We start from the raw sequence: 20,549 nt of genomic DNA on the forward strand, positions 1-20,549 counted from the left end.
TTTACTAATAACAAGTAAACACATTAAATATTAATTCTAGTAGAAAAATGATAATATACAATTTTCCTTTTACAAAATTCCATAACATAAATTAAAAGTAACATGATGCCAAATACATCATTGCATTTTCTAAAATGACCAGATTCCTGTTTTCCAACTCTATCATTTCTTCCTAGGCTGATCCACACCAAGGTTATTTCACAGTATTCTAAACTTTTATTTCCAAGCAATCAGATGCAATTAGTCTGTGCCTCTACCATTTGGACCAACTCATTTAATTCTAAAACCAAATGCACATACTCCAAAAATCTGAAGATTCATATAAACCAGATGAGTGAAGCCTATGTAATATTTTTGTTATTTTTACATAACAGTCTTATACATTCCAAGGCAAATGCCAAATATACGATTTAAGGCTGGTGAATATAGTTAAATAATGAAATGGATCTGATTTTTAAAACATCTGCATTGAATAACTTCAACATAATTTGTTTTGCAGATTCCCAGTGTTTAATAACCCTTTATATTTTCTGCCAGCACTGGTATGGTCAAATTATTACGCATTCAAATACTGGACAAACAATAGATAATATTTCAAAAAGTGTTTACAATCAAATCTAAAAAGACTAGAAAACTTTTGGATAGAAAATTTTGAAAAGTAATCAATATTTAATCTGGAAACTGTTTTGTTTAAAAAATAAAATCTGCTTGTTACTGGAAGGATATCCTTTTTATTTGTAATATTCAGTGGGGTTTTTTTTTGTCTTTTTTTGGTTAGTCTTCATAACATCTTCATGAGTTAGGAATGTGGAAATTTGAATAGTTTGATTTTCAGGTTGAATTCTGCAACATTTAATATTCAAATTAATATTCAAATTAGGAGTATACGTCCAGATGGAATGGGTGGAAATATCTGTATTCTATATTCTTTGTAAACTATGCTTCTGTGTGTGTGTGTGTGTGTGTGTGTGTGTGTGTGTGTGTGTGTGTATGTGCATGCGTGTGCATGCACCAGCACTAATACAGGGGCTTTAACTCCTGGCCTGGTACTGTCCCTAAGGCTTTTCCCTCAAGCCTGGTGCTCTACCACTGGAGCCACACCTCCTCATAACTTTTTGCTGGTTAATTGGAGGTAAGAATCTCACTGACTTTGCCAGCCAGTCTGGCTTCGAATGACAATCCTCAGTTCTCAGCTCCCTGAATAGCTAAATTTGTAGGTGTGACCTACCCATGCCCAGCCAAATGATAAAATTCTTGTAATATCATTGGTGAATTATAGGTTAACTATTAACATGAATGCTATCTCAAGTATTATAAACTTAACTTAAGGAAAGAACCATGTTCAGAGCCTGAATGTTAATTATGGATCTATTTAAAGAATTAAATCTTTGAATACATTTCTATTTAAAAAATCATAACATTTTTAAAAACTAATAATGATGAGTGGCTTTAAGTGCAGAACCAAGCTTTAATTTCACTCTATTCTGGGGCTGAAAATTCATCTTACAGATTTGGCAAAGGGAAAATTCTACCAAGGTTAACTTCAAGTGATTTTATACTTTCCAAGAAGAAAATGGAAAAAAATATTCCATGTGTCAGAAGTATATGCAATAAATTTGCAATTAATGCAATAGAAATTGCATTAATATTTTGTAAATGCCTAGTTCATCTTGAAAATCATGAGTATGATATAAAAAGCATTAAGTCAGATATTAAAACTTTAGTGAAACATATGTCAAGTCTTTAGAAACTGTTCTTTTCTATTTGTACAAGTCATTCTGTGCTGTGTAAACTCCATTGTCTTGCTTTCCCCTGGATTGTGTTCCAGACGATTTTCTTGACTTGGAACTTAATTGTCCCCCTTAATTGTGCTTGAAACAAAAAATACAGCCAATTGAAATTTGTTTCTTTATGTTTCTTTTATATTTTAAAGTCTTGGTTCATTGGATCTTAGTTACTGTACTCTTTGAACTTGGGCCTGGATTGGAGCTTCTGGATGGGAAAAGCCACAGTCTAAAGCCTCTCTCAATCTAGACAGGAGAGAAACACCTGTGCTAACTGTGAAACTAGACTTATCAGACACAGACAATCAACACAAAGTGTGACACATGTTCAACAAAGTTTGTGAAAAAGTTTAATGAAATCAAGGCTCAAAACTTCAAAAGGATGAACTCTGTCAGTACAGGTCCTGTCGAATTCAGATGACTTCATTGCTGGAATATCATGAGCAGACAGAGTCTCCACAGTATTTGTCTAGGCTCAGAAGAACTTTGATTTTGACAACTGCTAGTCATTGCTTTCCGTAATCTCTATGAATTTTCTCTTGTTCATATCAAGTAATTCAGAAGCCATACCCTCCTGAATACATTTTGATAAATGGCTAAGGATAAGAGAAGAAAATATCAAAAGAATTCATATTCCAGCTTTTAACTTGCAAATAATCTAATGGTGCTTATGCCTATTTCAGGTTAATAAATTCATCTTTGAGTAACAACAAGATGGTGTCATTAGTTATGCCTAGTCATGTTTCCCATATACAAATAGTAAATTCACAATTATTTGAATAGAATATTAGACCTTACAGCCTACTTGAATTTCAAAAATATTCTATTATTCGGTAAATTAATTATCTAGAGAAAAATCACTTCCTGTAAGAACTCTTGATTTACAAGAAAATTTTACAAAATCTACATTCATTAATACAGTCTCAACAGTAATTTTTTAATGAATAAAAATTAATAATATGAAAAAAAGAAAAAAATAAAAAAAATTAATAATGTGACAATCTGAAATATTTTAACCACATACAGACACATTTAAATGAATAAAATCAGTGCTTTTATGGATTAAAGAAATGCCTAAATGAAATATAGATAGATCGATAGATACAGATAGACAAATAGAATTATGAAATTTCATGATGGCTATTATAATGTTTAGAAAAAAATGCATAGAAATACTTGTGTTACTTTGTTCCTAACAACAAAATAGACATGAAAATTTTATTTTTTAAATAACTTTGCTTTTCTTTCTGTAACACACCATATTTTTTTTAACTGACAAATTTGGGACATATTTACTAAGAATAGTTTTCCAGCCTTCTTTTGCACATTAAAGAGACATGTTTAATTCCATTATATATCACATAAACAACTAAATTATTTTCCTATGTCTTGTATTGCTCCCTTCTCAAAATCTCAGGAGTTAAGATAAAGCTGACTGTTCTTTCAAGAAAAGTGGTCAGCATGGGTGGATATTGTACTTTTCAGAAGAAAATGTGCTGGAATTAGGAGACAGAGATGAGGAGACATTGCATAGAGACAGGAAAGAAAGCATGGTGGCAGCCTGTAGGAATGAGAGCTGCTAAAGTCAGGAAGCGTCTACTGAGACAGTTTTAAGAAGTGCTACTTTACAGGACATAGCTAGTAAGATCAATAGAAAGCCCACGGATTGGGAGGAAATCTTCACTAGCCAAACAACAGACAAGGGTCTCATATATAAAATATACCTGGAACTCAAAAAATTAAATCCCCAACAACAAATCTTCAAAGAAACAACTGCCCAATAAATAAGTGGGCTAAAGACTTAAAGAGAAACTTCTCTGAAGAGGAAAGAAGGATGGCCAATAGACACATGAAGAAATGCTCAACCTCTCTAACCATAAAAGAAATGCAAATCAAAACAACATTGAGATACCACCTCACCCAAGTTAGAATGGCTATAATCAAGAACTCTAATAACAACAGATGCTGGAGGGGATGTAGACAGAAGGGAACCTTACTGCATTGTTGGTGGGAGTGTAAACTTGTTCAACCACTTTGGAAAGTAGTATGGAGGTTCCTCAAAAGACTCCACATAGAGCTCCCCTATGATCCAGCAATTGCACTTTTGGGCATTTACCCAAATGTTCACAAACAAGACCACACTAAAGCTACCAACATGACTATGTTTATTGCAGCATTATTTACCATAACTAAGATATGGAACCAACCCAGATGTCCCTCAGTAGATGAATGGATAAGAAAATGTGATATATATATATATATATATATATATATATATATATATATATATATATATATATAATGGAATTCTATTCCTCCATCAGAAAGAATGACATTGCCCCATTTGTTAGGAAATGGAAAGACTTGGAAAAATTATATTAAGTGAAGTAAGCCAGGCCCAAAGAAATATAGGTCCCATGGTTTCCCTTATTTGCAATAACTAGCATATGTCTGAGTCAAGCAGAAAAGGTCAGATAAGTTGATGTTAGGGAAATGAACCCTAAGATATGTATTAAAATGTTTTGTTTTCTTTCATGCAATTGTTTCTAACACATTTATAAGATTATTTCTTTGTTGCTTTGTATGTCCCTCCCCACGGTATAACCCCTGCTTTCGTTGTATTTGATGTTGTTATAATTTGTGGAGGGGAAGGGAATAAAACAAAATCGTTTCAATAGGGATACAGGTGGACCCATTGCAACAATGAGACTTACAAGTCGTATGTCAAAAACGAACTTTACAACTTTGGTGGGAGGGGGGAGGGTTTGGTGGGGGGGGGAAGGATGGGATGGGAAGGGGAAACAAAGGAGTAGGCTACAATGCTTGATAAGAAATGTACTCATTATCTTTCCCATGTAATTGTAACCCCTCTGTACAGTATTTTCACAATAAAAATAAAATAAAAAAAGAAGTGCTGCTTTACAATGAGTTTCCTCCTGCTTCAAGGAAATTATTTAGCTGCTGAATGATTTGGTCTTAACAGAACTTAGAGGATTTCTGGCTAAAAGTCTTTGAGAATACACTGTAAAATACAAAAGCTAAGTAAGATATGTGTGGATGGGGAGTGGGAAGCATTCAGCTAAATAAGTATCACCCACACCAATAGGAATTACAGATGAGGAAGTGCTAGTACAAAAAAGCAAACACAGCACCAGTGGCTTTACGCCTGTAATCCTAGCTACTCAGGAGGCTGAGATCTGAAGATTACAGTTCAAAGCCAGCCTGGGCAGGAAGGTCTGTGAGACTCTAATCTCCAATAAACCACCAGAAAACTGGAAGTGGCGCTGTGGCTCAAGTGGTAGAGCACTAGCCTTTAGCTGAAGAGCTCAGGACAGCCCAAGGCCCAGAGTTCAAGCCCCACACCAACAAAAACAAAAAACCCTCTTATCTAAGAGGTATTGCAAGCCAATTTAGAATTTAGGAGTTTGCAACAACTTTGTAAAGACATTTCTCTTGATTCTGGAAGTCTGTTACACTCAACAGGCAGTCCTGACATTCACTGTGATAGCAGATGGGGTGTCACTCATGGAACCAGACCTTGGCTAGAGCTGATACTTACAACCTGAACACATTCACATGTCTTGTGCTCCCATGGAAGTGGCTAGAAATTCCCCACACTGACTGGGCTCCTCGTTGCCCATGATTTTATTTCAAGAGAATAGAATCAGAAGCTGTAGACCTCTTATACACGAAGCTAAGAATGGGTCCCAGTTCTCACCTCTGCTACATTCTTCATCTCCAAACCAATCATAAGGCAAGCCCAGATTTGAAGAAATACACAAGTCCAACAGGAGCTAATGGTAACCATCACTAGAAGTGATTTAACCCAATCCACTCTCTGGCTACCTGTACAAACTATCTGAAACTGTCTTCCCCAAGTCTCATTCAGTGATGTCCTTTGTCTTGAAGTACAGTAGCTGAGGATCTCAGTGGGTTCTAGATGCAGATGGGGTTTGAATACCCATCTCTTCCATGGTCTTGTGAACTAAAAAGACAAGTTACCTGTTCTACAAGACATTCTCATTCCAAAGAAACAAAGTACCAGTTCATAGATGTTTCAAAATTCAACCATGTACAAGTGGTCAGTTTCTCCCAGAAGCTGGAAATATTTTTCTTTAAAGTCTAATTATGCTATCTGATATCTGTTTGATATTGTTTTCGTTGTTCTTTTCCCTCCAATAATCTGTTACTCTCTGTAGCTCTTAGTTCAACTCTCTGGGCTATGTGTGTTCTTCATTAAAAATGATTCTTTTTCCATAAGAAAGTCTGTTTTTGCAGTTTCTTTGGAAAACTTTTATTACTTCTTTTCACTTCTATTATTTTTTAATTAAGGAGTGGTGGATTTGCTGAGAAGTTTTTCTTAAAACCTTATAGAAATCCATGTCTGCAATGCTAATACTTGAAAAGTTGAGAAAGAAGGATCTTAAATTCAGGGCCCAACCTGGACCACATAGCAAGGTTCTATTCCAAACAAACAAAATCACAAGAGAACAAAACAGCAAAGCAATGCAAAACCAAAACACAATTCCTTGTGGATCTCCTCTGAATCTTATTTGGCATTCAAAGGCTCTATCCATAATTATTTCCAGGGTAAACTACCATCTAATAGAGGCTGTTCTGATATTCTACCAAGACTATACCCTTAGGAAACTTCTTGGTTAGATAAGATTATATAAAGTGTACCTTAAGTGTTAATACAATTTCCAGACAATTTTAGAATAACAGACATGATTTGCTCATCTCATTCTGACACCCACTTAATACTGGAAGCAACATCCATTTGATTTTTCAAAAGTCGTTTCTGACATTGAAATGTTTCTTTTTTAGTATCTATATTTTTTATTGTACAGAGGTGATGTACAGAGGGGCTACAGTTACATAAGGCAATAAGCACCTTGTCACACTTGATACCCTTTCCCTCATTTTTCTCCTACTTTCCCTCCTTCCACCCCCCACCCTCAAGTTGTACAGCTCATTTCCAACATACTATCTTGTGTATATCGCTGTTGCACTGGTTACCCCTTGTCCTTTGCCTCACCATTCTGTTGTTACCCTCTCTTCCATAATTCAAATAAATGTATATACAATACCAGGGTACCAAAATCAAACACAGTGACAACAGGGAATCTACCATAGGGGGAAGAACATTAAGGAAAAAAAACACCAAAAAATCACCTAGTACATTAAAAATAACACCAGCAAAGGAAAACCTCTTGTGTTCATGTCTTGGAGTTCATCTCATTTAGCATCATCTTATATGGCCATATGTACATAGCTATTGAGGTATTCTGCTCATCTGCTAAGATTATCCTAGATGTATACTAGTGATTGCAAATAAGGGAAATCATGGGACCTATGTTTCTTTGGGTGTGGCTTCCTTCACTTAATATGATTTTTTTCCAAGTCTTTCTATTTCCTTACAATTGGGGTGGTGCCATTCTTTCTGATGGAGGCATAGAATATGTATATATCTTTCTTTTCAAGAACAAATGGAAAGGCCTAGATATACCCAATGAGGATTTGGAAGTTGTACATCCCTTCCCCCTGCATCTCTTGTATCTAGCTGTTTCTCTGTATGCTTTATAATGAATGAATGAATGTCAGTTGAGCTCTGTGAGTCATTCACTCTTAATAAGTTCGTTGAACTCAAAGAAGGGGTTTCAGGAACCCCAGATTTGTAAACAGTCAGAAGTTAATCCACAAACTTTCCCATAAAACTGGTATTACGAGGCCTGAGAATCGGAGTGCTTAGTGGATGGGATCTGATGTTATCTCCAGGCAGATAGAAGCAGAAGTGAGTTGCTTTGCTATCCTCTGGAGAACTGGTCATTCAGTTCATGTGCATGGGGAAAAGATCCTCATACTTGCTGCCCTACATGTTGTGTTGTTTAAGGAGAAAAGATGTTTTGATCTGTCTAGCAGTATCACCTGCTGTCCTTCCACTCCTCACCTTGCATCTTGAGGTCAGTGTCAAGTGTTTTAGTTTTTCTGACACACCATCTCGCTTCCAAATCCAAATTAGAATATGGAGGAGTATGGTACACTGAGGCCTGTCCTGCTAAACCATTGAGAACCTATTTAAAGAATAACCAAAGTAAAACTGGTTTGGGGACTTGGCTCAAGTGATAGAGTACCTGCCTATCAGTCCAAAACTCAGTAATGCCAAGAAAAAGAGAAACACACTTCTGTTATTTTCTGCTTTCTAAAATCTTCCAGATACAGAATTTTAGTGAGTTTCAAATCATTTCACAATCAAGTACTAAATATGTTCTGAGATATGTAGAATATCATCAATTAAATAAGCTCAGTTGTAGATAGGGTTGAGGAGTGATGATTATAATTTATGATAACAAGTAAGTAGTTTCCACATACCCTCTACTCTCATTTTTTAAATATAAAGGCAATTAAAGTGTAGTATCATATCTTTGATGTTTTTATATCAGCAGGTAAAGTAAAGATTTTCCAAAGCAATGAACAAATCTCCACCCCATGGATCTCACTGACTGTATTGCTCTTCTTTTAGATTTTTGGAGAAACAAAACACTAACACAATGGAGTAAAATATCTCATTAATAAATAATAAGTGCCGGTAGCTCATGATGTATGAAGTCTTAGCTACTAGGGAGGTTGTGATCTGAATATCAAGGTTCAGAGCCAATTTAGACAGAAGAATTTGAGAAACTCTTATCTCCATTTAGTTGTTAAGAAAGAACAAACCAAAAAAGACCGAAAGAAAGAATGAATGATGAACAGAAGGAAGAAAGAGAGAAAGAAAAGAAAGAAAGAAAGGAGAAAGAAAGAAAGAAAGAAAGAAAGAAAGAAAGAAAGAAAGAAAGAAAGAAAGAAAGAAAGAAAGGAAGGAAGGAAGGAAGGAAGGAAGGAAGGAAGGAAGGAAGGAAGGAAGGAAGGAAGAAGGAAGGAAGGAAGAAAAGAAAAGAAAGAAGAAACTAACAAACAAAGAAAAGAAAGGAAAATGGAAGTGATTGTGTGGCTCCAGTGAGCACCAACCCAACCATGAGTGAAAAATAAGTCGAGTAAACATGCTAGGCTCTGAGTTCATACCTCAATATTATCTAAATGGGGGGAGGCATGGGGGAGTGAAGCAGGTGCTAATGGTTCATCCCATCAATCCTAGATATTCAGTGGTTGTGATCTGAGGATCAATGGTCAAAGCCATCCTGCCTGAGCAGGAAAGTCCACAAGACTCTTATCTCCATTAACTGCCAAAAAACAGCTAATGGAGTGTGGTTCAAGTGTACAATTCCATCCTTGAGCAAAAAAGCTAATGGACAACACTTAGGCCTTGAATTCAAGTCCCAGTACCAGCACACAAATTCATACACCAAATAAATAAAATAAAGAACCAAATAAGTGGAATCTTTATATTTATTTATTGCATGGAGAGCAAGAAATGTTTTTACTTTTTTCCTTTCTCCTTACTTTATCATGTCATACTAAAATCCTTGATATACCATCCAAAGAGAGAAAGTAATAGGTAATTTTTGCTATTTAGTCTATTACCATGCTTTAATATATTTAATATATTAAAGCTTTTAATATATGTTTTATTTTAAAATTCATAATGAGATAGATGCATGCATGTATCAGTGTACATCATTTATACACATATTATTAGATCAGATTCCATATATAGAAATACCTCCACAGCAGTCAATCCCTAATGGCTACCCGAGTTGTTACATTTACAAAGTTGGGTCATCATTTTTGCAAGCCAGCAATTCTTCATGCAACATAAAAAGACTAGTAGCTTGCATACTCATATGTATGTTGCTGAATTTCCTTTGCTTCGTGCAGGAGATTTCTTGATTATGGATACTACCTTGACAGGTCAACCACTCCATAATCTGTCTGAGGCCACTCAAGCAGGGAAGATCCTGTGGGATCGGATTTACCACAATGCAGCCGAATTAAGTCTCTTGGTGACTCTCTGAATAGGAGCTGTACAATATAATTAGCATTCTGCCAAGTACTGACTGCCTTATTTGGAAGGTGATGTTGTACAGAAGACTCAGCAGTGACCATACTTCTGATTGGATGCCATCCGTGGCAGTAATTTTATCTTCCTGGGTTAGAGGCCTTGTCTCTTGGGTCCACGCAGAGACTCCATTTCTGTCATCATAGTGCTTTCATTATTTTCCTCACTCTGCCAGCCCTGGGAGAGCCAATTATAGATGATGGCCTTTGTCAATTGGCCAAGTCATTTTGTCTAATTAGACATCATTTTTTTCATGGTGGATGCTCTCTTGTGTATATTAACATGAAATGCAGAGATTTTTAAACTGCATTCCAACCCCAATAGCTCCAGATTCTTTAAGTTGGGCTTTCCATGAAACTCTCACACAATGTTTCTGCCATTAATAATATTCTAATGCTGTAAAGACTTTGAGGTACAAAGCATATGGGACTAAATCTACTAAATCTACTACTACTACTACTACTACTACTACTACTACTACTACTACTACTACTACTGCAGAGATCCTTTCTGGCCTGGGCCTTATCTGAAGATTGAAGCCTTTTATGGGTAGCCTACCAAGTGTTAACCTTCCTTCTTCATGGCAAAAACTATGTGATGTAATCAGTTATATATTTTGGAGGAGATTCCCAGGCAACTGGACCTCTAAAAGCTTTACTGTATATCTGCCTCCCATTCCTTACATTTTTATACGACATCCTCCGGTGTACATGTCCCTCATCAAAACCTTCAACATAGTTAACACCTTGCTATTGTCCTTCCATTTCATGTGATGCTATCAAGAGAGTGAGGCAGTATGACATTCTACAGAACGGCCAAGTGACACAGAATCCTTGGTTCCAGCATGACAGAAGGCAGAAGAGTTAATAAGGCCTTGGTGATAAGCCATACAAACATAATATTTTATATTCCCACTGAATTCACAATGATTTTTACCATTCTTACTGACAGAGATAGAAAAAAATAGATTCATCAGATCACTGACTACAAGCCATGCACCTGATTTGCAGGTTGCAGCTGATGCCATGTTAATGTACTGTATCAAAATGCCATTTCTGGGGCTGGAGTTGTGGCTCAAGTGATATAGCATTTGCCTAGTTAGCAAATGTAAGACTCTGGGTTCAATGACCAGAACCACAAAAAAACTATCCATTGAACAAAGTGTAGCTGAAGCAGCAGCTGCTCTAGTAGGTGTGATTGTAGCCTTCTCTAAGATCTACTTGCATATTTTGTCTTTAAGTGTAGCACAGTCTGTCAGCATGTAACCCTCAAATCTGTGAGGTACTGTTGCTTTTATTTTGCAATCTCAAGTGAAAGGTTCTAGAGTTTGAATTATTTGGCATCCTCTGCATATGAAGGTATCGTGTTTTGTGTTTGTTTGTTTTTTCTTCAGTCAATGCCCTTATAAGAACTGTGAAGGTGGGAGGGAAGGGATGGTAGGGGAAAAACAAAGGAAGAGGCAACAATGCTTGATAAGAAATGTACTCATGACCTGGCTCTTGTAACTGTAACCCTTCTGTACAGTATTTTCACAATAAAACGCGTGTTAAAACATAAAAAAGGAATATCCTTAATTCTATAAAATTGGCCAGAATTATTGTGGGGGGGAACTGTTTTTAGGTCCTCTCTCCATCCATCCATCCATCTTGATCTTTGTTGTTGTTAGAGACTGAACAAGAGATGGACAAGATATCTTTTCATCTTTCCTTTATGTACGCTATACTTTACAAGCCAGTTCTAGCTCTCTGCAAGCCAGAAACAAGCAACACTTGTCCAAAATCCGTGCCCACTTTTCATTTGGTGGTGAAATACCACTATCTGGACCTCACGATGGCACTTAAGATCAGGCAGCTCTGTTCAGATGCTGTCTGCAATAGCATGTTTTACTATCAGCAGGGGCCTAGACAAGACTGTGACATTGAGCGTTTTAGCAGCATGGACTCTCTTTGCATTTGTCAATTCTTTGGCCAATGGAATATCCACAGAATGGTTGATGGGTGCATATTCCCGTGTAGATTATCTATGTTAGTATATCTAAATCTCTGAGTCTTTTGATGTAAATGTTTTGTGATTTTCTGCAGAAGACCATAGTTTTCTTCATGCTTCTAAGACTCATTCTAAAACTTCATGATTTTTTCATGCTCTGGGTCAGCGGTACCCATCCCATGCTTCTTTCATCTGATATTTTTCTAACCAGCACACTGCCTGGCATACCAGATGCTCCTTGTCCATTGCATAAACAGGTGCTTTGTAGGATTTTATATAAAAAAAAGAACAACAAAGCATTAAGACTTTGTTGTAATACCATGTGGATTAATCCCTTGTAATAATTCCTCACAACATAGATCTCTGATGTTAGGTTATTTTTTTCCAGGTAAATAATGGAAACCTTTTGGTTTAGTTTGCTTGAGATTATTTTAAATCTATGAATTCATGGACTATGAACACATTCTTTTGCAAAATTTACTTTTTAAAATAAAAATGTAGGTGTTTAATAGAGGTATACTGTCTGAGTTTATTAATTATACAAAACAGTGCATTGCATTAGGACAACGCATTATCTTTCTGTAACGGATTTCCCAACTTGCCCTTTTTTTTGTTTTCATTACAATGATTCTCCTATCCATGAGCACACCTCTTGTTGTTTGTTGTGCTATGTTCTAACCTTAAGAATAATAAGAGTATCATGCCAGTGGTAGAATTAAGGGACATAACAAGAGAGTAGAAATAGGAATACCACAAGCGGCCATTAATGTAGAAGTAGTATAAGACAATGTTAGATGATGTTATTTCCTCTTGCTTCTTATTTTCTAAGTCTCTCTCCGCACCTCTGTTCTCCTGCTAAGGGATGCTCCTGGGTTGGACTAGTCAGAGGGGTAAGCACACATTGATGAGAGTCCTCAGATTGGTTCCGCACCTGTGATTGGATATCCACCTCTATGCAAGAACGAAGAAAGAACTCCTCATTGAAAGAAAGGAAGCCTGGATAACACAGCCATAAAGAGTTCACTTGCTAGGACTCAAGACCTGAAGTGAACAAGTAAGTAGTTTTAGCTACATGGCTTTTCTTTGAGATGTTGGAGGCAGTCCGGCTACCATTTTCGATCCTTAACTACCTAGCCGGAGAAACCTAACTTTCCCTCACTCTCATATTTGCCTTGGGAGTTTCATAGATGTATCTTGGAATGAAAATATTACAAAACACTAATTTATGGTCGTGGGGAAAATATGACTTATTTAGGAGCAACTGTAGTTCCTTAACGTTTTATTCCTAGGCAGTCACTGGGAAAATGTGATTTATGTAAAAGGAACTTATTCCTACAACTAGTTTTCTTATAAATCTGTGTGTGCGTGTGTGCATATGTGTTTGAAGTAGCTTTATATTTGCTTAGCTAGATTGTAAAATTAACAAAAATTCCCACCTATTTTTTAAAAAAATTACAAGCTAGACGCTAATAGTTCACCTCTGTAATCCTATCTACTTAGAAGTTTTAGATCTGGAGTATCACAGTTTGAGGCCAGCCAAGGCCAAAAAGTCTAGTAGAGTCCATCTTCAACTTAACCAGCAAAAAGTAGTGCTGGATGCATGCCTCAAGTGGTAGAATTCTAGTGAGTGAGCAAGCCAAACAAGTGTCACTTCAAACTCCAGTCCGGAGAAACAGAGGTGGGGGAGGGGGTGGAGAGAAAGAGAGAGGGAGCCAAAGAGACTGAGAGACAGAGAGAGACAGAGACAGAGACAAACAGAAAGAGACAGAGACCAAGAGAGAATGAGACAGATTTCAATTCAAGTTAACCAATATATATTGTTATATAAGTAGTATTTGTTTGACATCAGTAATGAGTATTCTTTTGCTTATAAAATAAACTAAATTTTAAACATTTAAAGTATTCCTTTTAGCTCTGAAAATTTTCATATAAATTCTTTACAGTTTCCAACAGCCACCAGCACCACAATAGTCAAAAGCTACATTCTGAAAATGCTCCAAAATATTAGTGAAACTTTCATTGATATATTTATTAGTCAGTGAAGAATTCAACAAAAATTCATTTTAGACTGACTTTATGTCTTGTGTTGAAATACCTCCCAGGGATTAAAAAATATAGGAAAACAAAATCCTTTCATTAATAAATCCACAGTTTCTTGCTGTCCTGCTTGGCAAATTAAATTTACCATGCTCAGAAAATGCTTGTGAAAATATGTCACAGAGAATAATATCATAAAATGGAACTTGCAATGTGAAAATATTTAATCTCAAAATTAGATATATGCTTTATGGACCACAAAGCCTTAAATTAAACTAGGTCAAGCAGTTTCCCCAAACTAGTCCAAATAGGTAAAGGTAGGTGGAAAATTCCATTCAGAATGAAGTGAGCCTAGAAATTCAGTTGCATTGCTTCAAACGTCAGTCACTATGGGACACCCTAAATGGGGTGGGGAGGGTGGGAATTCTGATCATGAAACCAAACTAAGTCCTCTCTTTGTGACTAGTACTCTATTTCTGGAAAATATGCACTTCAAAGCAACTTGAAGAACTGAAATTATGAAAGAGGAATTCAAAGGTTTGAAAGCAGAGCTGTTCTGAGGTGAGGAAAAGAATGTGAGGTTTGAAACACCCAAGAACATTACCATGTGCTTGAACCCTGGGAAATCACAGAGATCCTAAAATGACCCTTTACTCACTCAGGCTATACTGAATATTACTATTTATGATTGTCACACTTAAATCTCATCTAATTTATGTTAATCACAGGGTTTATGTCCTGTATAAAATTATTTTTAATGGAACACATTTGTGAAGCTATCCTTATTTTTAAAAGAGAATTTATAGTTTATTGACTAAGCTAATATTAGCATCCGCATGCATAAGAGAACATGATGCTCAGTCTAAGAAGACAAGCACCAGTTTACATAATGAAGAATCCTTTTAAATATCAATCTTTGTGAACCACCAAATTAATTTTGCTTCTACAGTTGTAATATGATGCACTTCAAAAATATGGATTTAATCAGTTGCTTCCACCTAAGTGTCAAAATGCAGTAACAATATGGCCAAAAGAAAAATTATTTTAAATATTTGGCCTTGAGTCAGACAAATATTTTCAAATAGTATTCCAAGAGTCACATCTCTTGTCTAATTTAAATTAGTGTCATTAACCAATCATCTCTGTCAAAAATGGGGGAGAGGGGAGGGAAAAGAAAAAATTGAACTGAGCACATCTACAAGGTAATGCACTTGCCAAATCCCATCGTCTCCCAGGCAGGCTGCCCAGAAAAACAAAAAGTAAATAAATAAAATAATTAATGTCACTTTCAGCTATTTGTGCTGAAGCACAGTATTCCTTTTTTGCTTGAATGGTGCTAGTGGAAGAATTTGGAAAACAGGAAATGGAAGGGAAAAAGAGGCTCTTTCATGAATTGCTGAACTTCTAGACACCCAGTTGCCTTTACCTCTGGAGTTTCTGCCTGGGAATATGCTAATTCACCTTTACACTGAAGAAATGGAAAGACACGCAATGAATTAATGGTCCAACATATAAGATTTTAGCCATTGTTAACAAATGTTTGTTCTCCAAGGTTGGTCTGTCCAGAGTCTGTAAAATAAAGACCTATAGTAATTTGTCCTTCTCTGAAAGATGCTACTTCCCAAAGAGATGAAAGGTAGTCTGGTTTCATGTCCTGATGAAGTCTCTTAGGCTTAATTTTAAAGATGTGAATTTTTTTAAATATAAAAGTGGTTGGGAAAAAGTACATTTTTGGGTTCCTAATTCCCATGTAATTTCTTAAGTTATTTCTTTTTAATTCATCTCCTTAAATGGAAAGGGGAAAAATGCATTTTTACTGCACGACCTGTTTTTAATTTTTTCCACCCTACTTCAGTTGACTAGAAGTCTGAAGGGAAAACTAAAAACTATTTCACACTGAATGTACTGTAGGAAGGGAGCGGTGTCTGTGGTTGGAGAGTGGGTCTTTTAGCTCAGATTCGAATGTTCTATTTCTGGCTTTGTCCTGGCAAACCCTGAGGTGTGGATGGATATTTACACAGGCTTATTCTGAGTTGCTTATCTGAGAAAGGGATGTTGTAACTTCTCTGTACTAATAAAATTTGATTCTCTACAAGATTGAAAGGTGTCTTTTATTTTAATCTGTCCACTGATCTCATTCCTTATGACAGGATTCATAAAATATTTCCAGATTCTGGTTCTTGGAAGAAAAAAAAAATCACAAATACTTCCATCAGAATACTGTCAATCGTGTGGTTCTGCTTCCATGAATTCCATACATTTTCCACTAAGTTCCATATTCCACCTTTATAGATGCAATCATATGTATATCTCCATCTCTGGATGGGTTCTTTGGCTGCTGCTTTGGATGTTGCTTTCACGACTTAGCAGAATTGACTGTCATTTAGCTATGTGTATAAAAAGCCAGGCAATCTTCTGAAGAGAGTCTTGAGTACAAAGCTATTCTCTATTGTATTTATCATTCATCCACTCATTCAACAACAGATTGACTTTCTGTTATGTTTTGAGATATAGATGGTTAGGTTAGAACATCATTGTAACATAGTGACATTTTCTTAAGCAAGTAAATAGTTAAGTAAATACATTGTACTCTTATTATGAGACAGGTGTGGAAGAAACATCATGAAAGGAAGCAGTATAGAGAGGGTTAACAATAACTTTTTCCATGAGAAAATAATGGAAGTTATAGAAGGTAGAATTCTTCTAAATTGCAAGCAATTACACACACACACACACACACACACACACACACACACACACACACACACACACACACACACACACACACACACAGCCCTAATACAAAAATCAAGCCAAAATAGCACATTTCATTTGTTTTTTCATTAATATAGTAAGCTTTCAGAAGTTACCTGGTATCAATGCTAGGTGTTACTGTATAGTTTATAATGTCAAGATCTCTACCTGATTGACACAAAAGGACTATGGACCTCACTGCAAAAGTTAGCTAGTTCTGATGGTTTTATCAAAAAATAGAGGGAGACACACACAGAGACAGAGAGACAGAGACCTTTTTACGATACACCTGAAATTGACATATTGACATATATTAATTTCTTGTGAACACAAGATGGATCACAGGTATAAAAGGAGTTTTTTTAATGTAATTGGTGGGGAAAGAGCAATATGAGGGGACATATGAAAGGAAGGAGGACGGGGTAGCAACTGTAGCCATCATATTTAATGTATACTACTCAAACTTTGAACTATGTAACTCGAAGGTGGGCATGCATACACAAAGATGAAGAATGATGGAAAGGGAGAGAGTTATTAAGATGCATTGTACTTATAACCTGACTTGTGGAACTGAAATCATTTTGTACACTATCTAATTATTATCATTATTATTAAGAATAATAACATAATTTGCATCTCTAAGGCCTTTAAAGATTGGTCCACCGATACCTTATACACAAGGAGACCACTGAACATTTTATCTAAAATCTTTCAGGCAGTTTGACAATCTGCACCTGCAGATTCTACCTCCTGTTCATTTTCTGGGATAGATTAACACTACACATTTTTTTGCATAACCTCCCACTGCTCCAACTCTCACAGTATTTGCCTTGGGCTTTTCTGAATCCTACTTTAGTGATGTAGAAATTTTCCATCATCACTCTTTTTAAGATTGTTCTTTTCTCATCATCTGACTGAAATTGGACATCTGATCTACCCCCACATTGAAGCTCAGAAACTGATTGAGGTAAATTCCAGTTTGTTTTTCAACCATAGGCTGGAGAAGACTGAGCTCCTATCTTGTATAAAATCATAAGCATAGTAGAGGGATTTGATTCTAGAATCCTCTGATTCTCTTTCCATCTCATTAGGGTGGTATTATCCACCTTAGCAACTGAATATTTTACAATTTATTTAGGATTTCTTCCTTTATTTTACCCTCCATTCTCATGAAAGACTGAAAAATCCACATGAATATCTAGTATAAGTATTTTTTGTTTTTGTTTGTTTATTTGTTTGTTTGTTTTGGTTGGTCATGGGGCTTGAACTCTGGGCCTGGGTGCTGTCTCTCAGCTCTTCAGCTCAAGGTGAGCACTCCACCACTTGAGCCACAGCACCACTTCCAGTTTTCTGAATGGTTTATTGGAGATAAGAGTCTCATGGACTTTTCCTGCCCAGGGTGGCTTTGAACCAGGATCCTCAGATCTCAGCCTCCTGAGTACTTAGGTTTACAGGTGTGAGCCACCGGCACCCGGCTTAAGTATTGTTTTTAACCTACCATTTTTTCTTTAATACTTACAACACTGTGCAATAATGTATAATGAATATAATTTACAGTATATATATTGCATACTAAATATTATACTTTTTAAAGATCCTATTGAAACAATAACAAACCCCTATTTTTTTTCCATGAATGGGAAAGCTATATTAAATACATCTGGTACATCACATGCTAAAGAGGCAACCATCAGCAATAACACTTCTAATTTTTGTTAATCTTTAATCAGTTTATAGTAGTTGTACAAGGAGATTTTATTTTCACATTTCTAAACATGCAGTCACAATTGTGATTGATTCAAGCCTCAAATTATTTTAATCTTTCTTCTCATGATCCATAAGAACTAGTTACAAATATATTTTGTTTGAATTAACCATTTGTTGACATGGTATTTTTTAAAAAATTCTCTCCTTTCTTCATTTTAGAGAATTTCTGTTTCTATTACTTACAAGTTCAGACATTTTGTTATTCAGAGAGTCCTTTGTTAAATGGCAACTCTTTTGTACAACTACTTAAGGATAATTTTAGAAAAGGAAAGAAAAAAGAATGTCATAATAATTATTTCAGTATAAAAAGAAAATAATTATTTCAGTATAAAATTAGTTATACTAATTTTATAGATAAACGGTTTTATTAAGACATTGTTTTTCTTTCCTTTTCCAAAATTATCCTTAAGTAGTTGTACAAAAGAGTTGCCATTTAACAAAGGAGTCTCTGAATACAATGTATCTTGATCAATGTCACTCCATTCTCACTATTCCCCCTTAACCCATAGGTTGTAGGAATACACTGACATTGTGACTGCATTCTCTTCTTCATTCATATGACATTTTTATACAAGCATATAATGTACTTTGTCCAGTAGATTTTGTTCATTTTGTTTTGTGTGTATCAGTGCTGGAACTTGAACTCAGGGCCTCATCTTTTCACCATTTTTATTTTTTTGCTCAGGACTGGTGCTCTACCATTTGAACCATACTTTCACTTTCACTTTTTTATTGGATAATTGGAGCTAAGAGTCTTTCCATTATGTCTACCTAGGTTGAACCATGAGCTTTAAATAAGACCTCTGAAGAGCTACAATTACAGATGTAAACAACTGATGCTTAGCTTGTATTTTTTAATATATATTTTTAGAACAGTTGTGCTCTTCCAGGAAAGTTGTAGATTCAATTTTCTTACATGTTTTACACTGATATTACCCTATTATTTTATTTTTATTCTTAAAACTCTGGGTACATTATTAATTAAAATTGGAACTTTATTAATATCTCTTTGCTTTTATGTAATATCCTATTTTGGTTTTAGGATGTTAAGTTCCCAAAAGAGCTTTTGACATGTACTCATCGTGGCTTCTTATGTTGCTCTAGACTGAGACAGTTTGTCAGACTTTCCTTGACACTGTTGATCTTTAGGACTTGGAAAATACTAGTCATTTATGTTGCAAAAGGTGTTTCAGCTTGGACTTTTTTTTCTGATGACTAAACAAGGATTGTAAGTTTAGGTGAGGAAGACATGGAAATAAGGTGTAATCCTTAACATTTTATATCAATGTGATGTCATTAGTGTGACGTATCTGTTGGTACTGACCTGGATCACAAGGTTTGTCTGCATTTTCCACCATAAAGGTGTCGGTCCACCTTTTCCTGTATTGTCTTGACTGGAAGGATCTATATGCAGAGACACTTGCACTTGTGAAGTCTAATCTATATTCTTGAGACGGGAGTCTCTACTTACATCTAGAATTTTTCTGCATAGTAGGTGTGTCTATTTTCTCTAGCATTCATTCATTCAATCATATATTTATATTAAAATGCATTCCATATTTATCTATAAATTCTTACATATTTATATATAAATGTATGCATTTATTTTCTATCTTGAGTTAGAAAATCATTATCACATTCTTTGGTTTGTTGTTCCCAATTTCCAACACTTGACAGGATTACAAGACACAAATGTAACATATGCTTAAAAATGCAAAAGTGGCCATTTCATTGGCCTCTGTTCCTCCATATATTTTTAAGCACTTTTTAAATTTTCTGTCATTACAGGATTGTAGGAGCCTGCCTGGGAAAGTTGGAATGGATGCCATGAATGTAAATGCAAAGAGAATGGATGTAAATAATCAGCAGAAAGCTGCTGTGTAATGAGGGATTTCTGTAATCCAGGCAGTCCTGATAGGCACAAATGTGGTGAATATTTATGTGGTAAAATTTGTGTTTGCACCATATAGATAAAGCACAGACCTTTAGCTCATCAGATAACCACAAGTAATATTTATGTGGCCAAAATATCGTGTAGGTTTTAGTGGGCTATGTATGTACATCATATGTATACTGTGTGCTCCATAAAGACAGAAGCTGATAGCCTCAGGGATTCTGTGTGCATTACCTCAAGTCTTCAACTTGTGGTCAGCTCTAATCCTCTATTATTATGCTAGGATATCATAAAATTGCAAGAACATTTAACTGGGAAGTGGCATTGTGGC

Source organism: Dipodomys merriami, unplaced genomic scaffold (genome assembly GCF_024711535.1).
Source record: "Dipodomys merriami isolate MVZ:Mamm:240054 unplaced genomic scaffold, mDipMer1.0.p SCAF_7, whole genome shotgun sequence".
Lineage (NCBI taxonomy): Eukaryota > Metazoa > Chordata > Mammalia > Rodentia > Heteromyidae > Dipodomys > Dipodomys merriami.